The following is a 20,126-nucleotide window of genomic DNA, read 5'->3' as shown; positions in this document are numbered from 1 at the left end:
TAAATCACAGGTTGAGCGTAACTTTTATCATTTGATGACATCAGGATACATTAAATATCAGCTATAGGTTGATAAAAATCATATTTAATTTTCAGGCTAACTGTGGACATATCCGGTTGATGCAATTTCATGATATATTTTAAATTAGAGCTGTAAAAAAAAGAAGAAAAAAAAAGAAAAAGAAAAAGAAAAATCACATTGAAGTGTAAACTGTAATAGCATGCTTTAGATTGGTGTCAAGCCGATGTTGATAAACTGACCAAAATCAACTTTTCAATATCATTTGAGACTATGTAGCTGCTGTCAGCATCATTCAACTTAGAAGTGTGAAAGTAGCATTTGTTTGTTTTGTTTATTAATACATCATTCAAAATGCAAGCCAATGCAGCATGTATTAGTGTTACAATGAGCTACGCATGCCCTCCTGGTTTAGTATACTTTTGCATATGCAATTGGTTTTATGACTTCAGAAAACGCCAAAACACATTTCTCAGTCTGGCATCAGGTGATTTAAATTCAAAGTGAGTCCGTTTCAGAAAAGTTGGTGTCCATTAAAGTGTTTTATGTTAGCTGCTGTCACGATTTACTGACTTTTATTGCAGCATCACAAAACAGTAAAAAGTATGAGCAACAGAGACATCATTTTGAATATTGCTGCTTTGAGTGCTAATGAAATCCTTACAGGTGCTGATATTAGGTTAACGCCTACTAAAACACAACTTCCTGTTTCAAATGTTTCCCTCCTTTTACCGTTAAAAATAAACAGACGGAGAGGCAGCCATTCAATTTAATTATGAATTATCATTTGGAATTTAAATAATTTAAATCATTTTCACACTCTACAATAAAAAGTTCTTATGCTGCAAGTGCTGCAGAGCCATCAGTCAGGGTGGGACAGCTGATTACATTGATTCAGTTTGACTCGCTGCAGTATTCCCAATCCAGTCTGACTCAGGAATATCTGTCCGCACTAACAAGCCTCCCCTTTTTGCAGAGCTCATCATGTTAGCACTTTGCTGCACGCTCCAGCAGCTCTGAACAGATAAAAGGGAGCATAACCAACAATGAAGGCGGTGATTAGCACACTGTGTAAGTTCATATTTAGCAGTCAAAGCTTATTTGTGCAAGTTTGTTTTAATGCTTGTGAGGAAATGAGGGCTGTAAGTCTGTCAGTGGGTGTTCGGCTGGCAAGAGGTCAGAAACACCTTACTGCGGCCACACACTTTAAATTACAAACTTCCAAAATGCACTTGACGTTGCTGCCATTATCTTGATGTCAACATGACATCACCGGTGAGCTTGTGTCAGCTTATCAAAGATAATCACCTTAATGCTGAGAAGCTACATGCAACCCAGAAAAAATAGATAAGGAGTGAGCAGGATTTGAGCCCCTCGATGAACAATTAGGAACAAGTCCAGGCATGTCGGGCGAGCGCCCCACTGCCATCGCGTCAGTGGGTGAGCATGAAGTGCAGCATGAATCCACAGACTGTTGGGAGTTTTTCTACAGACCAGCAGCTGCCTCGTGCAGCTGTCCGGGGACGCAGCTTGTGAAAGATCCAACATTACCGGTCAAAACAACAAACCACGAAATCAGAACAGGTGAAAAAAAAAAGGCCACCGCAAAGAAGCTTGCTGCAGATTCATTCAAGAGTCCAGTAAGTGGAAGAATGCTGTGCTTCCAAATTTTCTTACTAAGCATAAAGGGATCCATGAATGGAATACTGAATGGGCCTACTGGGAACAGGCCAAGGGGTCCAAGGGGTCAGGTACAATGTGTAGGAATTTCTCCCATCTAGCAGTGAAATTGTATTATGCATTCAAACGAATAGTGCTCTGTAGCTCCTCGCTTTTTCAAATGCGTGTTACAAAGACGGTAGCCGTTATGTAGCAAGAAGCTATGACAACATGTCTGCCAATTCTCCTGTGGCTCGGCATAAGTATGATCCTCCATTATGAACTAAAGTGCAGTGCAGGCTTTCAAATTTGCCGGGGCAGTGACAAACGCCTCTCACTGATCTCCTTCTGTTTCAGCTGGTTTCAGTCATGTGACGCTGACTCTGAACGAAAACGCGTTGCTATTGCTTTATGTCCCTCTCAGCGATTATAGTTTTTCAAAATGTCGGAACCACATGGAAGCCTCCTTGGACTTGCCCGTCCAATGTAAATACAGATAAGAAATACTTCGGGCCAAATCCAGCCCCTTACAGATTATGATACGGCCCGCATATCAATTTAGGTTCACAATAGGTTTTGGCCCACCTAGTTGTGCGCCAAAACCAAAAACACGGGAAAGTGTTTTTTTAACTGCAGTTACACGACACTCTTTGCCGACTCTGAGACTCAGAAATTCCATATTTAGGCAGAAAGATTGTTGTAAAAAATTGTTGTTTGCTTGATTTGCTAAATTCTATGATGGCTAAGGAACATTTTTGCTGACTTGTGTAGGGCTTTAAGTCGACAAAAATGCAACAAAAAGCATAAAAAAAATTTCAGAAAAGGTGACAATTTAAATAAAAAGGTGACAAAAACGCCTGAGAAAGCCATAAAGAAGTCGGGGGGGGACATACACAAATGAGTACAGCGGTACAGCAATTTCAAAAAAGCGACGTGCAGTAATACAGTCAAAGATATTTGACATTTTCAATGAAACAAAAGAAAGTCAATAAACTCTCCATGTCTGGTCCTTGAAGTGATTCTCTTTTTCCAGTGTGGCCCTCTGGGATAATGAGTTTGACACCCCTGGCTTACGAGGCTAAGTCAGATCATTGGCAGAGGTAATTTTACACCAATGAGGACATATTTATGAATGAAGACATTGATTTTAGCTAATAAAAATACTTAAAACACTACACAGTGTACCTTTAAGGGGATTGTTAACATTTCTTTTTTTTTTAAGATTGATTTTTTGGGGCTTTTTCCCTTTATTCGATAGTAGATAGACAGGAAAGAGAAAGAGAGGGGATGACACTAGGGCTGGGACGGTTACCGCATTACCGCAATACTGCGGTCACGTGACGTCTACTGCGGGTCTGAGCTCGTCACCGTCATCACCGCAAAAAAAACCATTGGCCTGCACATGTATGCACGTTTTGTCTAATGACATGGATTCACTGATTCTTATGACATGAATTGTGTCTGATGACATTGTGTCTTATATGGATTCAAGGCTTTCTAAACAAAACTTATCAAAAGATGGAGCAAATCCGACCTTTCGAGAGTTGGGGAGTGCAATGTTCCATGACACATAACATTCACGCCATTCACTTTACCGGCAGTATTGACGATAGATAAAGCCACCGTGTCTTGAGAAGCTCTAGCTTGTCGTTTTATTCACTTTAAACTCACTTTACATCATCTTTGCTAACTCTTTTTCCTCTGGCTTTTCCTCACAGCGGCTACTCTCCGTTATCGCTCGCTCTCCTTGCGTGCTGACACAGGCACTGACGTCACTCACTTAAGGCACCCTGCCATTCTCGCTCTAACTTACGCTACGGGTTGTGGTATACCGCAATACCGTGGGAATTTCTAGCTTTTCAACCGCAGTAAGAAAAAAAATCTATACCATCCCAGCCCTAGATGACATGCAGCAAAAGGTCGCATGTTGGATTTGAACCTGGGCCGCTGCAAAGGACTCAGCCTACATGGGGCGCACACTCTTACTGGGTGAGCTAGAGGCCTCCCCAATTGTTAACATTTCTTATTAAAAAGATAAATCAAATGACAAAGACACACTAAACAGCCACAAAGAGATGTAAAAACACCACAAAGAAATGTAGAATCACCACAAAGACAGAAATCAACCACAAAGAGACAGAAAACAACCACAACACAACCACAAATAGAAAGAAAACAACCACAAAGTCACATAAAATGACCACAAAACAACCACAAAGAGACACAAAACGAAAACAAGACATAAAACAAGCAAAGAGATGCAAAGCAACTAGAGACGAAGCAGTTGTGTGTCTCTTTCAGTCTGGGGGTCTTGGTCCTATATAGGAGGGCGGGGGGCCTTTTAGACGTCTGGGCCCAGGGGCCCATTGTCTCATAATCCGTCAATGACAGGATGGACAATGACTCCATTTATTTCTTAAGCCTTAGCCTGAACACTCCACTGTATACAGTACTGTATCAATCAGAACTTTAAAATAAAACTTTTACAACATGGAAACACACAGGCTAAAGGAGCCAGTGTCTCTTAAAACCTTCTCTTATGTAATTCTGTAGCTTGTTAGTTGGCTCAGTGCCTCAAAACCTAATGAAAGAGCTTACAGAGAAGTTCAGTCTTCATATAAAAAGTGCTAAGTCCACACATTAGGGCCTTTAACTTGTCCTTAACCTCAGAGAAGCAGGAACAATGGCTTTCAGTTGGAGATAAGTCAGGAGCTTCTGTACACTTTCCAAACTGGGGTGTATACGAGGAGGGTGGCACTTTGTAGATGCAAAAGGAAGGAATATAGCTTGACACTGACATGGATTTTATAGGCAAAAGTAGATTCTGTAGTGTTACTGTGCACTCTACAGTTACTTTAAGCTTTTGTAATTGAAAGAAATTTTGGGAAATGTGCTTATTTTTTTAATAATCACAGCTAAGCTAGGCTTTTGGCTGCAGTTTTGCATTTACAGCACAGATACTGTATGGGAGTGGTTAGTGTTCTCATTTCAGTGTTTCCCTAAATGTCGAACTATTCCGTTAAAAGCTAAAAAATGTGTCTTTCCAGCAAAATGAGTCATTGCTAGTCTTGAATTGTAAAAAAGCCATAATGGTGTTTATTTTTTACTTGATCTGACACATTGATTTTATTATTTTGCACCACATGTTGAATTTCATGAAAGAGATGTGGTATTTGTGAGATAAAGATAAAAGATTATCACTTTTTGTGCAAAGCAAAAAAACATTCTAAGAGGAAACAGAGGAGAAAAACAGAACCACATTCAAGTTTTGCTCTGCAAAGAAGTTGCTGAAAATAGGAAAATCTAAATGAATCAAAATTAGTAGCCTTTTGTAATATTTTCCATCCAAACCCAGTTACCTGTACTGCAAGAGGCAGAATTTCCATATGAATCAGTATGTGGTTTGTTCTGAAGTGGGAGAAAAGTGAAAAAGTACAGGCACCATGGTTTCTGCTGCAGTGGTTAATGGATAAACAATGGATTGCATTCTCCACTCTCCTTCTTCCTTGTCTTTTTATAGATGCCTTTCTTTCTTTTTAATGTCTCCTTGCTATTCCCTTTGACATGGGTTTAAACCGAGCCATATCATTAGGGAGTCAAGAGCATCTCTGTTGTGCCTGTGAGGTTTCCCCTCTCGGTTATATAATGATCTTCCCGTAGGCCTCTTCTGGTGTTGGCGGCGCTCCCTGCCTGCTAACCCGGCCCAGCTTTGGCCCGGCTCCAGTCCAAACAGAACCCACTTTGTCCTCGACTCTGTTTTTGGCACCAGCTGTTCGTGCACGACTCCAGCAGCTGACTCCTTTGTTTTACTTACAGTCGGCTTTTTCTTCTTACATCACACTTCTTTTCTTTTTTTCCCCCCTCGAGTTTGATCTCTTTTGCAGGCCTCGCTGTTCCCTCTCTCTCTCTCTCTCTCGGTTTTTCTGTTTTTGTCTCATTTTTACCTCACTCTCGCCTCAAGCCCCCCACTGTCTGCAGGAGAGGCTGTTAGAGCTGTGATGTATGAGGGGCAGCTGACGCCCACCTGCTTCCCAGCAGTCAGTCTGGAGGGTGTTTCTAAGCTCCACCATTGGCTATTGGCTATACACTCGGCTCTACGGATGAATCAATACCAACTGCCACACCTGTCGCAGCTCCTGGTAAACACTGGCCAGGCTCACTGCCGTTAAACCATTAGCAAAAATGACTAATGATGAAATTATTTTCTTCTACCACTGCCAACAATGTGTCATAATTGGTTATTCTTCTACAAATTTATGATAACCCACTAAAGCTGAATTAAGCCGTATTTTATGGAGAAAGGACGTCGGCTTCATTAGCAATGATTAACAGCCACAGTAAGTGCTTTGAAACAGTAAAATTCATAAAAAGGAGAAAATTGGCGTAATAATTGAGAGCCACTGATTCTCCAATAATCTCTCTCCTGCCGTCAGCAGAATCTCCTCTTTGCTATATAAGCTTTGTACAGGTTAAAAGGAAAGCTGATGACCTTCTCCTTGTTGTTAATAAATGACTGATGAGTGGTCCTAATGATTTTATGATTTTATGTTCACAATGTTTCAGTCTCAAAAATACAGACAATAAAAGGGGAAGCCTTTGGTGTCGGGTGGTAAAGCAGGCGAGAGAGTCGTTTAATAGCTGCAAAGACTCACAGAAAAGAATCAATTAAAATTGTTAAAGAGCACTTTTGGAGAACAATGCCAAATTAGAGTCAGCTCTTCAGAAGCTGTCGTCGCCCATTTCCATTTTTATTACAGACAGAAGAAGAAGAGTCTCAAAGAAACAGGGCAATATAAACAATGAGGTCAGCTGTCACCCCCATCATGACTTTATTATTGCCTCCATTGATTGTCTCAGCCTGAGTCACTAACTGGTAATTGAGCTGAAGGCTATTGATTTGATGTCCAGGCTAATTGTGTGTTGGAGCTGAATAGCAGTGTAACGTGACAGCTTTGCGCGCCGGTGATGTATAAAGTTTGAATGTTATTTAGCGCATCTGTCAGGTCAGAGTGTAAGCGTGGCTGCTACCTTATTTCTATAACGGCTCAATGTGTTAAATTGATTTGTGCTGCAAGCGTTTCTCCTCAGCGTGCTTTAAATCATGATTGATACAGTATATCTAATTGGCTGGCAGTTGACCATAAAAGTTGCCAGTCTGACAACACTGCCTGCTATAATGTTGAACCATTCCAAAAAAGAAAAAGATTAAGCTTTAGAGGTCGGCTGCTTCTGTTTCGATTAAACTTAGAGAGTTTTGATTGATCTTGTTATTGATTGGCCGAAGGGGCACCCGCATGATTCATTGTAAACAATGTAAAGTGTGTTTTTATTTTCCTTTCTGTCCCTGAGAAGATCTATTATGAATGCATTAGTGGACTTGTGGATGCATTACTTTAGCATTAGGTTTCATTTACATAGCCTCAGGCGCTCCCGCAATTCGCCGCAGGGTTGTGCGGCTGTGTGAGAGGGTTGCCTAAATGGCCCATTTGTGTGATGTCATGTTGTATACACCCTAATATAGAACAAGTAGACTTTATATTTTACAATTGTTTTTTTATGAGCTCGACATTTCCAACCACACTTGAATGCAGCTTAATTTTACGGAGAAACGGAGAAAGAGACGAGGGACTGTGCTTTGTGCTGGAGCTTGTTGCAGGAAACAAACAGCTGTTACAGAAGCTTTTAGGCGGTAAAGTGCTTGTTGTTCGTTTTTTGCCCTCATAGTTTTTTTTAAACTTTCTTGTGGCAGCGATAGGGGCAGGGATGTTTACATTTTACTTAACAGGACTCTCACACCGCCTCAAAACGGACTGCCAAGTCTGATCATCAGTTGCATGATTGGCCAATGCAGCGTGACGTTGGGTTATGTCTCTCCAAAAGTTGAATCAGTCTGAACTTTTTCAGCTCATTTTTATTCTGGCACACCCCTCGAGCCCCCACCACTGCAGCCTAAACCCACTACCCCCATTTAAATGAATGGGAGGACTAGCGTTTTCGCCAGAGCAGTAAATCTTGTCTGAATGCAGTCTTATGGTGCGTTCAGACCAAGGCATTTTCGGCGGCGCGATTATTTTATTTATTTATTTTTTGATTAGGACAATGCACATTAATCAACATTTCTGTAAATGCGCTTGTGTTAGCCAGTCTTTTCAACTGTAGTCCTAGTTACCTAGCATGCATGTCTTTATGGTGGGAGGAAACCCACGCAAACACGGGGAGAACATGCAAACTCCACACAGAAAGGCCCGGAACGACCTGGATTCGGTCTTCTTGCTGTGAGACAGAAGTGCTAACCACTGAGCCACCGTGCTGCCACCACATTGCCATTACATACAAAGTCAATGCAAAAACGCAGTTAGACGTAAAACATAAATCATATAATAATCAAAACATAACTTACAGCATAACTTGTTGAATTCTAGCAACCCAAATCCAAACAGAATGTAACATGGAATCTTACAACAAACCGCATCATACTATTTAATTGTTCCCCACCCGATGATTCACTCCCTATCTGTGTGTGTGTGTGTGTGTGTGTGTACTCACTTTGGCTGGGGAAGGTGATGCGCCCAGGAGTGTTTTCCAGCAGGTACCGTTCGTGCTAATAAAGCGAGAACCAGGTTATTATTTCCTCAAGAGATTTATTAGGATTTTTTGATAATATAATAAAAACGTAATAATTTATTAAATAATAATTTCACATTAATCACTCACTTCAGCTTAGCGTATAAGAGGTCCAGGTCTCCTCCAAAGCCAAAAATGTACCACATTCCTCCAAACTAAGAGAGACAGAAGGGGAGAAATTAAAGTTAATAAATATTCTCTTTAGAGATTAAACTAAATTAATTAAACTATTGTACTATAGTGTTTATAAACATTTAGAGCAGCACACAAGGGCAGATTAATCAAAAAAGTAGTTTCCTAGATATGTCAGTAAACATTTTTCTTGCAATTTTAATAGATTTGATCTTTTTCAGTGAGGAGAAAAACAATTTAAAATAATTTATAAACCAAACAAAGGAGGTTTAGAACATCTCCACTTACTGCAATGAATATGATATTTACCCATAGAATAGTCATATTGACTAAATCTGATACCGATGAATCTATATTATCCATATAAAAGAGGATGTGTGGCAAGGTAAGACTAGGAATATTATCATTCTTAAGTGACAGACAATTGTGTAGCTCGGACCAGAAGCTGTTGGACACGGGGCAAAAAAAGAACGTGTTTCAAAGTCTCATCAGCCACCTCACAAAATACACAAGGGTCTACTTCGAATTTGAATCTTTTTCTAAGAAAGTCAGCGACCGGATATATCCTATATTATTTTAAAGTGAGTCTCTTTGACTTTTGGGGAAATGGGCCATTTAATGAATTTAAAATGTGTTTTTTCTATGGACAATATGTTCGGAACCTGTACACACAATCCTGTTATAATCAAAAAACAATTTAGATTTCAAATTATCTTAAATGTATTTATTATTACATTTATTGTCAACTAAAGTACAATCATTAACAAAAATGTATTCTTGCATATAACAATGTGCTTTGAATTAACTGTAATAATGGTACAGGTATTGCTTTACAGATGTTATTGTATTCTCTATATATACAGTTTAAATTATATTTGTCTAAGAAAGCTTTATATTCCAAAAAGTTACCATTATCATCGATTACATCATTCACAAACACAATGCCCTTTTCATACAAATCATACCTGAACAATGATTTCCTATTGATTATAATGACCCTACTGTTCCATAAGTTGGATCCATGTGGAGAAAAGTTGTGGGTGAATATCATTTTCCAATACTAGAGAATTTTTTTTGTGGAAGTTTGATAACTTAACAGGAATTTTGGTCACCTCAAAATCACATTGCAAAAGAAAATCAAGCCCTCCTACTTTTTTTAAATAGATGTCTAGGTATGTGAAACCACATATAATCTATCTGGTTGTGATAGATATGTTTTCAACCAGTTAATCTTAAAAGGTCCCAAACATTGATTCAAAGTCCAAGGCTTTGATACACCCATATCATACTATTTAACATACTATGATAGGTGTAAATCGAGCCCTGGGTATCCTGCTCTGCCTTTGAGAAAATTAAAGCTCAGATGGGCCGATCTGGAATCTTCTCCTTATGAGGTCATAAGGAGCAAGGTTACCTCCCCTTTCTCTGCTTTGCCCGCCCAGAGAATTTGGCCCACCCATGAGAAAGAGACATCATGGCTTTCAAACGAGCAAAGTGCCACTTCGTCACACCCCCATCCTCCACCATAACCCCCTCTCTCTCCTCCTCAATAGCTACAGACACAGAAATGGTACATACTGAAGAAAGGTCATTGTGGGACTGGCTGTAATGGCTGTAGTGGCTGTAATTCTGCACCAAGGCTGAATTTCGGGAAAGAGACTTCACATACAGTATTAGGGGACCACTAAGGCATATAAAAAAAAAGCATCCAAAGAGCACCATGTCATGGGACCTTTAATATAATGGGTTTTATTTTTCCACAGGAATTGGAAAATAATTGAGTTGGCTTTCTTAATATTACTGGAAGAAACATACAGGGAGTGACATGGATAAATTACTTTGGAAATACCTTATGTTTTAGATAGAGTAACCCTACCAAATATAGTGAGGTCTCTGGTAAGCCAGCGACTCAAAGACTTCTTCATATCTTTTAAACTGTTAGAAAAATGAACATCTTCCCTTCTGATAGCATTTTTAGATAGAACTATTCCTAGATATTTCACTTCAGATTTAACCTTGATTGAAGAGATGATGGAATCCTTTGATGAGTGAATGGGAAGTAGCTCACATTTCTTAATATTAAGGGTTGATCCTGAAGCTTTAGAGAAAATCAATACTGAATCAAGGGCAACATCAACCATGAATTTATTCCTTAAAACGATTGCTGTGTCATCTGCAAATTGACTAATTTTAAATTCCTTATCAAATATTGAGATCCCATGCAAATCTGGTTTGTGATAAATGAGCATGATGATTGGGTGCTAGAATAACAGTTTGGGAGAAATCGGGCACCCTTGTCTAATACCGTGGAGCACCTCAAACCTAGGAGTTATATCAGGATTCAGGGACACAAAACTATATATGTCAGTATAAAACATCTTAATTATTTTACAAAAGTTGTTCCCAAAACCTAAAAAATCTAAGATTTCAAATAAAAAGGCATGTTCAACAGTATCAAATGCCTTATAAAAATCAAGAAATAAAATAAAGGCATCAGTATCAATGAGGCCTCGATAGTCAAGCATGTCTGGTAGCAATCTGGTCACTCATCAATAATATGTGATAATCCCTCATTCAGACGATTATCATAGACAAGTGCCAGCAATTTATAATCATTACATAACAAGGTAATTGGTCTCCAATAATCCAATAAAAGATTATCTTTGTTAGGTTTGGGGATTAGAGTGATGAGCCATGTTTCATAGTGGGAGAAAGATTACCTTTTGAGATAGTCTAAATATGCATTATAGAGCATTTCCCTGAAATCACTCCACGGTTATCCCATCTATTCCAGGTGATTTCCCCCCTTATCTGTTGAACTGCCAAGTGTAGCTCCTCAAATCTTAGCTCATCTTCCATAAGTTGTTTAAAGTTATCATACATTGTCTTTTTAAACCCATGAATCTTATCTAAGAAAAAGCAACAATCTTCTTTAGAAAAAAGGGATTTATACAAATTACTATAAAAAGCTTTGATGTTTAAGTTTACTTCTTCTTGATTTTCGACAATAATATCATTGATATTTAATTTCCAAATTTCTTTCTTCGTCTGTCTTTGTTTTTCCAGATAAAAAAATAAGACGAGTTTTTTTTCCCCTTCTTCAATCCAACGAGCCCTTGAACGAATAAATGCTCCCTTGGCCTTTTCCAGGTATATATGATCAAGATGGGACTGTAGATTGTTTAATTCAGTCTGCTCTTCCAGTGTCAAATCATCTTTACAGCACAGTGTATTCATGTAACTAATGATGTCTTATCTTTTTAAGTGTTGATGATTGCTTACTTGTCCTAATAATTATCTGTTTAACTTTGAATTTGAACCATTCCCATTTACTCAGAAAAGACATTTCCAATTCACCTACTTCTTTAACCAGTTGTTTAACTACATTCCAAAACTCAGTATCTCTTTCAAAAGGGTATTGTTGAATTTCCATATGGAGTTTATGTTATTCTCTCTTCCACCCGGAGAAAGTGTCAAAGATATTACACAATGATCAGTCAGTGGCGATGCTGAGATTTCACATCTATTTACCTCATTAACTAAATTGTCTGAGATTAACCAAAAATCTAATATTGAGCACTGGCGATTATTAGATGAGTTGAACCAGGTAAATGGTTTTCTGGTTGGGTTTTTCATTCTCCAATAATCTATTAGATTGGCCTTTGTGATCAATTCAACTATTGTTTCATCAAATGTGTGGCAGTGTTTCTTTGATGGTAAGCAGTCTAACCAAAGATCAGGGGCCAGGTTACAATCTCCCCCAAATATTACAAAAAAAGTATTTAGCATTCTTTAAGCACTTACTTAAGGCCGGGACAAATCAGGCCGATTATCGGCCGTGGGACAGTCTGGCGAGGTCAGTGACTCGGTGTGTCCCGTGCCGTCGTCAGCCTGGGGGGCTGTCGGCGTTCATTTTGGCCGACCTGACATGTTCGGTCGGCGGCAGGGAAGTCGGGACTCACCCGGAAATGACGAGCGGAATGAGGTGACTACAGTCTCTCAAAATCTGATCAAAATCTTTTAAACTGACCTTTGTTGAGCTGAAATGAAGACAGATTCAGCAACTGCACGGCCTATTTCTCGCTTAAAATGTTTTCGGAAACATGTTTCAGTGAACTATTTTAGTACAATATGAGATCGTATTCTGAACGGCCACCATGACAGTCTGGCTTTCAATTTCCGGAGAAAACAAACACATGTGACGCGTTCGTCCAATCAGCTGCCGGTTTTCATTTCTTGGGCAACATTACAGATTAGCGCCGCCTGCTGTTATAGAGATGTATTACGTCTCGTCTCCTCTCGTCTTTTTGGTCTGCTCTTTTGGGCTATATGTGTCCCGGCCCTTAAGGATGAGAAGATATTTTGATTCTGTGCTCTTTTGTTATAACCATACACACATAACAAAATTTAGTTTATACCATTCATTTCCATTGCGACCATCAACCAATAGCCGGTAGAGTCACTTTTATGGTCAATACTTATCCCAGGATATCTATTTAATAAAATCATAACTCCTGCAGAGTGTGATGTTCCATGACTGAAAAAGATAGTCTCCCCATTGCAATTTCCAAAATGTTGTGTCAGCCTCAGCTGAGTGTGTTTCTTGTAAAAAATAAAAAAATAAAAAAATAACACAATTGGCCTTTTGCTCCTTACAGAAAAGAAAAATAGCCTTACGTTTTACATTATGTTTCAACCCCCTAGTATTTAAAGAAATAAAGGACAACATTTAGGTGATAAGCTAATAACCTATAAACAATGCACAAAAGAATGTAACGCAGTAATGCGCAGGAATGAGTAATTAGTCCTAAATGTAGCCTACATGTTTTGTGTCACTAACCCTCTTAACACTATAGAGGGAGAAAAAGGAAAACTTCAAACCGAACAGCTATTGTAGCAATTTAAATATGAAATCATTTTAGCCTACTTTGTTGTATTTTTCTTAATTTTGGCAGCCATGAAGCTATTTCTAGTAGGCTATCATAATAAGAAATATAAAAGAATGACCAGTTGTCATAACATAGTATATGAATAGGTAAACAAAGTAAACATTCAATATCTGCCATATGCTGGCGTGCAAAAATATTAGAGTCATCAATGTATCATTGACCATGCTCCAATCATAACATCGAGTTATTTAACCTCAGATGTTCAGTGATGCATTAACAAACAAAGTGCGGGTAATGTAATACTTACATATCGGAGCGCTTATGTCAACCAAACAATAAGATTAAAGTTTCTCAGTCAAACGTGAGTGCAGGATGGATTTTCCGTAGTGTTGTATAAAGTACTAGAAAGCAATACTTGAGTAAAAGTACAAGTATCGTACTAGAAAAAGACTTTGGTAGAAGTGAAAGTTACCTTTTAGAATATTACTTAAGTAAAAGTCAAACTATCTGATATATACTGTACTTAAGTATCAAAAGTAATTTTCTGATATTTAATGTACTTAAGTAAAAGTAAAAGTTTTTTTTTTTTTTTAAAGCAAGCGGTTAGAACTTTTATTCTGGCTTTCTTATAGTAAAGCATAAAGCATATTCAGGGTTCCCATATCTTCTTAATCTCACTCATCAAATCAAAATCACATTCTTTTCTAGGACTTTTCAGGCACAATTATCTTAAGTTCAAATAACAAATAGCATATTTTTAGAGCTGATATCAATGTACAGAAACATTTCTTGTAACACAAGTGTATGACGTTATCTTCACCACTACCCTGTTCACCGAGTTCACCACTATCGTTGGGGTGGTCGCAGGGCTCAACATAAAAAAAAAATCCCCACTGGCCCCCGGGGCCAGTAGATCAGGGTTTTGCTGGCCCCTTCTACATTTTTACTGGCCCTGAAAGAAATATCATAGGTGTGATTGGAAAAGGACAAAAAAAGCAAGAAAATATACGCCGCACCTATTCTTTAGAAAATGTTTCTAACCCAGCTAGCCACTGCCACTGGATGTTGTGCCATTAGCAGCAAAGCTAGACCAGGGGTCATCAACTACATTTTTCCAAGGGCCAGAATTTTTTTAAGCAGAAAATAAAGAATAAAGAATAAAGAAAATAAAATTATACCTAATAGGCATCATCTTGTTTGATATTTTCACTTTCTTACTAAATTAATGCTATATTTTTTACATTAGTAAGCAAACCCCTAAAAACATGGAAAATCCATAATGATAACTAGATAGGCTACTTAACTAGAAAATGATCTCAGATTAGTCCTGTATGATTAATTTGAAATAAGACAATTCTGTTGCTAAATAATACAACACTGTCAATAATGAAGAACGCGTCATTCACGTGTATATTAATTAGCCACATGTAGGCCTATTTGTTTTGGTCTTATAACACATCCATAGGTTTACCGCTCCAGCGGAGAGGATGGCTCGTTTAGACAGCAGCTACGTTTACAAGAGTTTGTCCAAAGTTCAAGATTGGTTGCAAATTAAGACCAACAGACTACAAACTGACATCTTTCATTTTAGCTCGTTTGTAAAGTCGCTATTTGCAGAGTAGAGCTGTGTTTGCACAGCGCGGTGGACGAGAGTGGACAGCGCAAGCTGAAATATCGGTTTCTACGTGTTTCTGCCTTTAGAACAGGTACGTGGGTTATTGATAAGTATTGACTCTTTAATCATGGAGGTTTTATTGTAGGCTACCTACTTACAGTAACGAGTGTAGCGTTAGTTCATCTGCGCCATCGGCGGTAAATAATCCTCGGTAACGTTTCCAGTCAGTAGGCTACATGTGCTGCGTGAAGTAACGCACACACCAGTGACTGTGGCTGCAACCAGCCCGACATACGTTTTTACTGGCCCCGGGCAATCGGGCCATTGCGTCTACAATAACGGGAGGTCCTCCAGTAGGTGCTCGTGCTTCCATGGCGGTTTCAGTTGTGCGTCCTCCTCCTTTAGCAACAAACAAGCGCTGAAATAGAGCGCGCGGCGTGCGGAGCGTGCGTAATGCAATCTGGAGCAGTGATTCGCCAAACCTCCCTTATTGCAGTCACACACATTTCTTCTTATTTTATTTTTTAGTAACGAGTAACGAAGATGCTTAGTGGAAATATGACGGAGTAAAAGTATACATTTTATCTAGGATATGTAGTGGAGTAAAAGTGAAAGTTGACATAAATTTAAATAGCGAAGTAAAGTAGCTACAGATAGCCTACTTGAAATTTCTACTTGAGTGCTGTAACGAAGTATTTGTACATTACAACACTGGATTTCTGACATTCAAATGATAGCAGAAACAAATGTTCAATTAGGCTACGGTCCACTCTCCGGTTATCGATCAGAGCGTATCCTTCCTTGAAGAATGGCCTTTTACCTGTCTTTACAGCTTTGCGCGCGCCTCCCGGTCTTCTTTCGAGGAGTCCTCTTTGAAACGTATGTGCATGTCTCTACACACTCTCGCATCCTTCGACTTCTTCCAAACATCATCCCGCACCATTCTCATCCCGAACTGAATGATGAGTGCTCTCGGTGGGTTATTTGAGGTAGCAGCGTCGCCTTTCCTTCCCAGCCGGTGAACGGTGTCTCGCAGCCGCTCCACAGACATTGGAACAACTCTTGTCAGTATCCCGATGACAACTTCTCTCGTGTCCTCTCTATCCTTTTCAGGGAGACCAATCATCCTCAGATTCCACCTTCTTTTGTACCGGGTTTGTTCTGCACATGCTTCTTTTAACAGGCTGTTTTCTCTCAGAAGGCCTAATTTCTTTTGAAGCACCCGATTTTTTCACGGTTTTCTTTAGTTGCGGTTGTGTTAGCTTTAATACGTCTGTTCGTCCATTTTTCTGGTCAGAGCTTGAAGAATTGCAGCGCCAGTATTCGCATGCACAATTTCACTTTGGTGTCTCTGTTTCTTTGGATTTGGCTGTTTAATAGACCTTTTTCACGGCAGACATGTTGACATGTCATAGTAGGAAAAGCACAGGTGTATTCAAAACCATTAATGATAGCTGCATTCTACTTAGGAGAGGCCCTGGTATTGTACATGCTGACTCACTGAAATAGCTTACTGGGACACTTGATGGAATGGAGCCATCGTTAAGGTTATCAATTTCAGCTGTGCTTTTCCTACTATGACAAGTCAAAATGTCTGCCGTGAAAAAGGACCATTGGCGTATGTTCTTTGTTCATTTTGTCTTCTTTGGATGAATGTAGCTCCGCTTCCATTTCTTCCTCAATGTCAAAATCGTCACATGCCTTGTGGAGAGCAGCCAAGTTGTAGTTGTGATCAGACATGATTCCAAAAAACAATAATGTTGACACTATGTTAAATAGCTGTTAAGTAGAGGGGTTGTTATACTAGTTTATCACATTTCAAGGAATAAAAAGAAACTTTTTACCGGAGCCTGCAAAAGTGCTGCCGCTCACTCCGCCATCTTGAAAAAACCCTCAAACGTTTGGCATAACGCCTTAAAGGAGGGCACATGATGACCTTTCACATGGAAGGTCATCATGTGATGTAAAATGACTGACAGCGGCAAGGTAATTTAATTTATAGCTAAATTATTATTAATTATTAAATTCAATTATTAAATTAATCTTTTTGATAAGAACCATGGGCAGGCCTTCACAAAAAAATTTATAAAAATAAAATGGTCTTGAAAAAAGGCACTTTGGACATCAAGGAGCAAAGGGACACCTGTGCTCCCTCAGTATGTAATTCTGTGCTGTGATGAATCAAATAATGTTGCTGTTGTTTCAAATTGCTTATTTATCTCTTCCTTTTTACATTTTTTTTGTCAGGAATGATTTCTGTGTTTGAGGATGTTGCTGTGCGTGAATCTTATCCTCTTCCTTCTTACACTCTCTGTTTCAGCATTTGATTTGAGTCCTGCCACTGTTCTAACTGCATCCACACTTCTTATTGACAACTGTGCTATGACGGTTTTGCATCATTCTGTTCCTGCTGCCACATTATGTAACTTCTTTTGTTTCAGAGTCTGTTTAGCAGTAGCTCTGTTTGTGCAGGGTAGGCTACACTGTGACATGACCAAACAACAAGCCTTGAAACATTTTGTCTGTGCAGGAGAGATGGATGCCACTTACTGTATCAGTCAGAGAGATTAGTGAACAGGAAACTCAAACACCAACACCCTCTGCTTTGTGTAGACACATTTATTACCAAGATGCTCCACTAATGGCTACCTCTGCCCCTTTCTGTCTGTTTGAACGTCTCTGCCTCTGCCTCCCCTCGTCTCAGAAGCACTACTTAGAGAGTGATGAGGAAATGGCCTTTTCCTGGTGTACCTTGACAAGATGAGGGGAAAGTATAAACCTGTGGTTAGTGTGTGTGTGTGTGTGTGTGTGTGTGTGTGTGTGTGTGTGTTTTCGTGGGTGAGAGTGTATTTTACAAAAGTCCACACTCAGCTGCCTGTGGGGAGAATTTGCTGTGTAATTACAGAGGAGAGAGCAAGAGATAGGAACAAAATAGAAAGTGTGTGTGAAGCTGATAGGAATGTGCTGATTAATGGGCAATCGAAGACAGCGTCCCTAAGCAGCCCGCCTCATTACCGTTCAGTCTGACCCAACGCTGCCTTCATTAGGCCTTAAAACAGCCTGTTAAAATACTGCCCGTGTGTGGTATCCTCATTAAAGCTACAGATGATAACCAAACAAAGGCCAGATTCCCTTTGTCAGTTCAAAACACTCAGACCGCTGAGCTTCAGCCAAAAAAAATAAAAAATAGACGGCTTTGTGTTGGGGCTTTGTATATGGGGTTTTCTTTCATCACTTTTATTTTTCTTTCATAATTGTAGAGAAGACAGGTTTGGTATGGGAAAATTAAACAGCCAGATCACCAAAGTTACCTTTAAAAAACTTTTCTCAGTAATCTCTGATGCAGTGGTCCCCAACTTTTTTGGCTTTTTCCCCCAGAAAGGAGAACTAATCAATATCTTTATATTTATAAAAAAAATATATTAAAAAAAATATAAATATGGCAGTTTTCAGGTGCAAAATTCTCTAAAATCCCACTATACACTACCTACTGAACACCAAACAGCAGACAGACACAGTTAGCGACTAGCTGGTGAACATAGGGGAGCATTTAGCAGCTATAGATGTTTCCCTCAGGAGTTGGTGGAGCCCAAAAACAGAGCTAAAAGGAAAGTGAATACCAGAATTACCAGAGACACGATTCCAAATGAATAATAATGTTGCTACGTGTCTTCTGGTTTTGGTCAGTGCTCACACTTTGCTCATGAGTCTGAGTTCCACCAACGAGTGGATAATTGTTAGAGGTCTAAAGAGTGAAAGGTGGCATAAGAAAAAAGATTAGAGAAAAGTCACAAAACATAAAGATATCGCTTCAGCTCACTAAGGTGTAATTTTTGCCACTTTATAGTGTAATTTGTTGAACAGTACTAATGGTGTTCCAGTGCAGCACGTATCAATACATAGCCTGAAGATTTAAGGCAACAAGATGTGAAGTTAGGGAAGAAGGGGGTAACGGACCCAGTTTGAAAAGCACCTCTCTACTGGTATGTAGCCGTCCAGATTTCCAGGTTTTGAGATATCGTCTCTGAGATTTGTATTTCTACGGCAATAAGCTGGAGGTGAATGGGAATTGATTTATGGTCCTCACAGTGTTTAAAAGTTAGAAATTGTGTTTTTTCATAATTTGGTGCAATCCTTAGATTCAAAACAACATTGCACAGCAACTTCAATACTGATGCTTTCACTTTCACCTGTAAAACAATGTCAATAGATTTCTAGGCAGACTTTCAGAGTGATTACACTTTTTCCGAAGAGTTCAATGAGGTTATAAAAGAGCAGAGATCAAAATGACTTGATTATTGGTGTCTCAGCATTGTCAGTGATGATTTAACACCAGCATCACAGCACCTACGTGCTCTGCTTAGTCATGACTTCAACACCATCACAGACACTTACTGGATTTCTGAATCCAATGAATGTGATTGAAGACTGGGGTTTAGATGTCATTGTGGCTGAAGACGATTATAATTAGGCTGCGGAAAATTCCTGCTGAGGTCCATCTGTACCTCTTTAAAAAAAACTGTAATGGTGAAGAAAATTACAATAAAAAGGGTCAGATCCCAAAGAGTCAATTTGGTACAAAGAGGGCAGAACTGCAGGTCAGTGTGGGCTTTTTTCAATCAAAGTGGGAATGTTTCTGCAGCAGTTTTGAATAAAAGAGGTCAGGTCAAAAGGCTTTTTGGATGATGAATGAGCTAAATCTTACAAAGACTGCCAGATAAGTAAAAGTGATGAAACAGCCACTGGATGTCCTGAGCTTCATCACTGAGCCTCTACCTGCTCATTCATATGAGTCCCTAAAATGAAACATTTAAAAATCTGTGACTGTGCCGCCCCTTTGTGCCGCCGTCAGGTCACATCGACCGTTTGATCAATCGTGCTCGCAGGTGCTGTCTGGAGGATATATCGCTGTGGTAACAGAGACGGCCATGCTGGACAGTAGAAGGGAAAGACTGACTCATCACGCTTAATAAAACAAAGAGCAAACAACAAGTGCGTCAGGGACGGATGTGCCACAACTATAAATGTCAAAAGCATCATTTCCCAGGGAGCGAGGCAGTCGGATCACAACAGAGCTCTCCAGGCAGTGTGTTATGACAGAGAATATATTACAGCCGGCTGACCTCATGATCATTTTCCATACCTGAAAAAAATATTTTGTATGACGTGATATCAGGTAGATGGAGAGA

General features: G+C 39.3%; 1 long non-coding RNA gene across 2 annotated transcripts in view; it reads right to left on the bottom strand.

The window, feature by feature from the left end:
- Positions 1 to 20,126, bottom strand: part of LOC120551926 — a 102,592-nt gene that overhangs the window by 28,107 nt on the left and 54,359 nt on the right. For both annotated transcript variants that reach the window (XR_005637934.1, XR_005637935.1), the window contains exons 2-3: positions 8,392 to 8,456; positions 8,224 to 8,278 (exon numbers count right to left, since the gene is read on the bottom strand). This is a non-coding gene — a long non-coding RNA (uncharacterized LOC120551926). The remainder of the gene's footprint in view (positions 1 to 8,223; positions 8,279 to 8,391; positions 8,457 to 20,126) is intronic.

This window comes from Perca fluviatilis, chromosome 22 (assembly GCF_010015445.1).
Source record: "Perca fluviatilis chromosome 22, GENO_Pfluv_1.0, whole genome shotgun sequence".
Lineage (NCBI taxonomy): Eukaryota > Metazoa > Chordata > Actinopteri > Perciformes > Percidae > Perca > Perca fluviatilis.
Note: the sequence above shows the minus strand (reverse complement) of the source record. Positions and strands in the feature narration are given on the sequence as shown.